The sequence below is a fragment of the Protopterus annectens genome, chromosome 1.part1 (genome assembly GCF_019279795.1).
Source record: "Protopterus annectens isolate FY-2018-M chromosome 1.part1, PAN1.0, whole genome shotgun sequence".
NCBI classification, from domain to species: domain Eukaryota; kingdom Metazoa; phylum Chordata; order Ceratodontiformes; family Protopteridae; genus Protopterus; species Protopterus annectens.
This window is the reverse complement of record NC_056726.1, coordinates 1,820,609,724-1,820,615,723: the sequence shown is the minus strand read 5'-3', so window position 1 is coordinate 1,820,615,723 and position 6,000 is coordinate 1,820,609,724. Positions and strand designations below refer to the sequence as shown.

General features: G+C 35.9%; 1 protein-coding gene across 2 annotated transcripts in view; it reads left to right on the top strand.

The window, feature by feature from the left end:
• Nucleotides 1-522: 522 nt before the first annotated feature.
• LOC122812449 (cyclic GMP-AMP synthase-like) overlaps nucleotides 523-6,000 on the top strand; it is a 397,692-nt gene continuing 392,214 nt past the window's right edge. Inside the window, exon 1 of one of the 2 annotated variants that reach the window (XM_044084809.1) lies at nucleotides 523-793. The gene's annotated coding sequence lies outside the window, so the exon portion shown is untranslated. Of the gene's footprint in view, nucleotides 794-4,427; nucleotides 4,705-6,000 lie in introns of those variants that run through there. The other variant, XM_044084811.1, reaches the window with a different exon arrangement.

Here is a 6,000-nt window from a genome sequence, read left to right as displayed (position 1 = left end):
CTGGGTCCTGTATGCAAATAAGGTGCTCTATATATATATATATATATATATATATATATATATATATATATATATATATATATATATATATATATACACACACATACATACATATGTACATATATATATATATATATATATATATATATATATATATATATATATAGTTATACCTACATCATAAAGATATTTAAATTACTGATTCCTGTCCACATAGTGACTGAATAAACATTTTGTCAGCTTCTCCCCATTAGTTTCACTCAAGCCCTACTTGCTGCTTCCTTACTACAGTTTTTTTTTCTAGACAAAGGAGTTATTATCACATGGCTTAAGCTGAATATGTCAATAAAGCAGAATTTCAAATTATGGCTGTTTGCCAGTGACATTTAAATCTTATGTTGTATTAAAAGAAGTAGGTTCCACCTCCTAGACATTGTTTTTCAGCCATTATTTATGCAACTACCAAATGAAATGCAGTACAATTCCTGTGGATGCCCCGCCTATTGCCTTGAGATGGTTTCATTTCTCTGATAAAAACATACCATTCTCCAAATTGACATCATTATGTCGTGCGTGGGGGGAATGAACTTCTTTTTTAAGAAAAGTAAGTCTGAAGTCAGTTCCAATAATTATAAAGCATACTCTGGTGTTAAAAGCAGACGACAGTATAACAAGACAGATTGTCTACTAGAATTGTTTGAAGAAAGCTACATCCCATTTCAGAATTAAAGAGCACCTGCAAATAAATCTGCTTGTCAGATACTGCTACTATAGTAAAAATAACATCAAGGAGGTAAGACAGACTTTTATTTATCTAACTTGGGTTTCAATGGACTCTTGATAATGGGCTCCCTTATCCTTTAAATGATTTAGCTTTTTCTGCTTTGTAGGAACAGCTTTGTAACATGGCTGGCTATTTTCTGTTGCAATGTTTTATTTCTTTAAGATGTTTTAAAAATAATGAGAGACGTGCTTTCTTGTTGCCATGAATAATTTTATTTTTAAAAAGTCGCTTCCTTGTTCTACATCAACAGATGGGCAAAGGTATTTCCTTCAGTAGGAATATAACTTTTACTTGAATTAGTAGAAGCAATTTAAGGACAGACATGGATATTCACCTCTGAGATAGGTGTTTTATATATATATATATATATATATATATATATATATATATAAATCAATTGCTAAAGCTGGACTTGAAAAAATACAACATGATCAAGGAACAAAGAGCACATGTTAACAAAGTAATCGTATTTTGCACAAATATTATAATGTTCATTAGATAAGTGCTATCAACAAATTAAGTGCTTTTCCTTCTGTTAAGCACATATAGCTGTCACTGCCTTACATTTTATTGACTGAAATCTAAATATCAGTTAACTGATTCCTGGCTAAGGTGGCACAGTGGCACGATAGCATTGTTGCCTCACAGCAAGATGTTCCCCAGTTCAATTTTTGGCTGGGGATCCTTCTGTGTGGAGTCTGCATGTCCTCCCTGTGTTCACGTGGTTTCCTCCGACATTCCAAAGATCTGCAATAGGTGGATTGGACACACTAAAGTGGCCATAGGTATGAGTGTGCGCGTGAGTGTAATGTGGAAGAACTGCCATGGCAGGGCTAGCCACCAGGCGGTGTAAACCTTGGCTGTAGATGATTGTCACTGTTTAAGTGACACCCTGACCCCATGGGTAAAAAGGGGTTGTGGTTGGATGGATAGATGCCTGGCTAATTGCTGACTGTAATTTTCAGGCAGACATTTATTAAGGATAAGGAGGCTTTTGATGTAGTTAATAATGCATACCTCTCAACTGTAAAGATTGTTGCCTCATATTTTTCGTCCGTTTTTCATAAAATTATGGTTTTCTGGCAAATTAGTGGCAAATCATTAGACTGAAGTTAAAAAAAATAATGAAAGACATTTGAGTTTCAGACTTCATACCCTTCAGAAATGCATGCTAATGCAAAACCTGTTAGTCTATCAAATTTCTAAGTTTGTAAGAGCAATATTTAAAAATTGACCCTATTTTTGGGTCTTTGTCCCACTTTTATTCATGGCTTTGTCGAGATTTTCTACTCTAAGAGGTTGAGAGGTATGTATGATAAGTGTAAACAAATAACAGCTTTTTTAAATTATATTGTTTTTCACTTTTGTTGATCTGTTAATACAAACTGGCAATTACATTCCAGATGGTACTAATTAAAGTACTGTTGTATAACAACTCAAATGGAAATTTCCAGTTTTATTTCTGGCATATGTAAAATCTGTTCTGGGAGAAATGGCATTTCATTTGAGAGGCAGAAGGAGGGAGAGGTATGTATTATACACTCCCTGGATTCCAAAACATGCCTATATGTAATGTCCCTAAGACGTCAGCACATAGGCTTTGTAGTATAATGCGGACTGAAGCCATTTATCAATTAATTAGGTAGAATTTCACAGCCAAAGCCACCAATAATTAAAAAACATCCATTAAAATAGCATGGCCAGCAAAGAGAGACAGAGACTTTCCTGCAATTGCGACCGGGAATGACACTGAGAAGATAGATTAGCAAGTACCAGGAATGGCCTGCCAAGGATGGCCTGAACCTATGTCCCACAAGGCTTTCATATATTGGCTAAAACTTTGCCCACCCCATAATGTCTTTTTAGGTAATGTCAGCCCTCAGAAGTTTCCTGCTCAGTGCAAGGAGCCTTAACAAAAATTCCACTCTCTGCAAGCACTCCTTGAAAATATCAGTATATGCATTGTTATGGGGACCTGGTTCAAGGTCATTTAGAGCACATCATTGGTGCAGGGTTTCAATGCTTATGACACATTCAAGCCCACTGCACTAAATGAAGGCACTAAAGATGGTGGTGCCTCCATATTTGTAAAAAAAAAAAAAAAAAAGCAAAACAAAAAAACACCTCACCTCCAAACTAATTAGACAAGATAACCTGGAACTCCGCCTCATCCAACTTACCATTAACAAGACATCTTATCATGTCATGGCTAACTATATGATGCCCTCTATGTTCCCTCAGCCCATAACTCTACCTAACTAGTATGGAGTCCCTATGCATTAAACCAAACACCATTCTTCTATGTGACTTCAACTTCTGACCTATATTAACAGGAAGGTGTATACGTCCTCTAACATGTATGCCTAGATATTTTGAGACTTCATCAAAACTGCCTGGACCAGTTTATCTGCACCCAAACAAAGAGTGATAAAATCCTGGGCCTGGTCATCATCAATGTGGGACAGCTCTACTTATCTTAAAAATTAGTGATAATTGGGGGTGTTTTGTAGGATGTGATGCACAATGAGAAGTCCCACCTATTACATATAAATGAAAAAAACGTATAATTGTCTGCAAGACAAATGCACTTAAAACAGCTGCCACATAAAAAAAAACGGTCATCAGAAAGGTGCTTAACATGGAGAGGAAGCACAAGGTACAAGAGAAGCCAGATGTGGGCTGTGGGAACATGATATGGGTACACAGAATCATGTCAGTGACATATGAAAGGGTCATCCTGAAGAGGAAGGAGAGCGAAGCGGTGAGGCTCAGGCAGCAGACTGTAGGGACTAACTATTCCCTGGATCTCTGAGAGTTCCTCATAGGAGAGGGCCTGGAACCCATGGAACGGACCACTAGAATGGGTGGTAGAGAGGCAGTCCAGAGAGGTATCAAAACAGAAAAGGACAGATGGAGAAAAAAGGAAAAGGTCACATGATAATATAGATATAATGTTAATGCATTTAAAGGGCAAACTATACAGGCTCCATATGTCTTCATGTCATCAAGCAAATGTAATGTTATAAATTGTGTCAATCTGTAATGGTTTAAGTACGTGAGTGAGCATATAAAAGCAGTCCTAAGTTAGATATGCTAAGATGCCAAAGATTTATGGATGGGTGGACTTTTGTGCATGCATCTGTTGTTATCTGGGTCCTGTATGCAAATAAGATGCTATATATATATATATATATATATATATATATATATATATATATATATATATACATACATATGTACACACACACACACACACACACACATATATATATATATATATATATATATATATATATATATATATATTTATACCTACATCATAAAGATATTTAAATTACTGATTCCTGTCCACATAGTGACTGAATAAACATTTTGTCAGCTTCTCCCAATTAGTTTCACTCAAGCCCTACTTGCTGCTTCCTTACTACAGTTTTTTTTTCTAGACAAAGGAGTTATTATTACATGGCTTAAGCTGAATATGTCAATAAAGCAGAATTTCAAATTATAGCTGTTTGCCAGTGACATTTAAATCTTGTGTTGTATTAAAAAAGTAGGTTCCACCTCCTAGACATGATTGTTTTTCAGCCATTATTTATGCAACTGCCAAATGAAATGCAGTACAATTCCTGTGGATGCCCCGCCTATTGCCTTGAGATGGTTTCATTTTTCTGATAACCCATACCATTCTCCAAAGTGACATTATTATGTTGTGCGTGGGGGGAATGAATGTCTTTTTTAAGAAAAGTAAGTCTGAAGTCAGTTCCAATAATTATAAAGCATACTCTGGTGTTAAAAGCAGACGGCAGCGTAACAAGCCAAATTGTTTGAGGAAAGCTACATCCCATTTCAGAATTAAACAACACCTGCAAATATATCTGCTTGTCAGATACTGCTACTATAGCAAAAATAACATCAAGGAGGTAAGACAGACTTTTATTTATCTAACTTGGGTTTCAATGGACTCTTGATAATGGGCTCCCTTATCCTTTAAATGATTTAGCTTTTTCTGCTTTGTAGAAACAGCTTTGTAACAGGGCTGGCTATTTTCTGTTGCAATTTTTTATTTCTTTAAGATGTTTTAAAAATAACGAGAGACGTGCTTTCTTGTTGCCATGAATAATTTTATTTTTAAAAAGTCACTTCCTTGTTCTACATGACATCAACAGGTGGGCAAAGGTATTTCCTTCAGTAGGAAAATAACTTTTACTTGAATTAGTAGAAGCAATTTAAGAACAGACATGGATATTCACTTCTGAGATAGGTGTTTTATATCTAAATATATAAATCAACTGCTAAAGCTGGACTTGAAAAAATACAACATGATCAAGGAACAAAGAGCACATGTTAACAAAGTAATCGTATTTTGCACAAATATTATAATGTTCATTAGATAAGTGTTATCAACAAATTAAGTGCTTTTCCTTCTGTTAAGCACATATAGCTGTCACTGCCTTACATTTTATTGACTGAAATCTAAATATCAGTTAACTGATTCCTGGCTAAGGTGGCACAGTGGCACGATGGCATTGTTACCTCACAGCAAGATGTTCCCCAGTTCAATTCTTGGCTGGGTGCCTTCTTTGTGGAGTCTGCATGTCCTCCCTGTGTTCACGTGATTTCCTCCCACATTCCAACGATCTGCAATAGGTGGATTGGACACACTAAAGTGGCCATAGGTATGAGTGTGCGTGTGAGTGTAATGTGGAGGAACTGCCATGGCAGGGCTAGCCACCAGGCGGTGTAAACCTTGGCTGTAGATGATTGTAAACCTTGGCTGTAGATGATTGTCACTGTTGAAGTGACACCCTGACCCCATGGGTAAAAAGGGGTTGTGGTTGGATGGATAGATGCCTGGCTAATTGCTGACTGTAATTTTCAGGCAGACATTTATTAAGGATAAGGAGGCTTTTGATGTAGTTAATAATGCATACCTCTCAACTGTAAAGATTTTTCCTCATATTTTTGGTCTGTTTTTCATAAAATTATGTTTTTCTGGCAAAGTAGTGGCAAACCATTAAAGACTGAAGTTAAAAAAAAATAATGAAAGACATTTGAGTTTCACACTTCATATCCTTCAGAAATGCATGCTAATGCAAAACCTGTTAATCTATCAAATTTCTAAGTTTGTAAGAGCGATATTTAAAAATTGACCCTATTTTTGGGTATTTGTCCCAATTTTATTCATGGCTTTGTTGAGATTTTCTACTCTTAAGAGG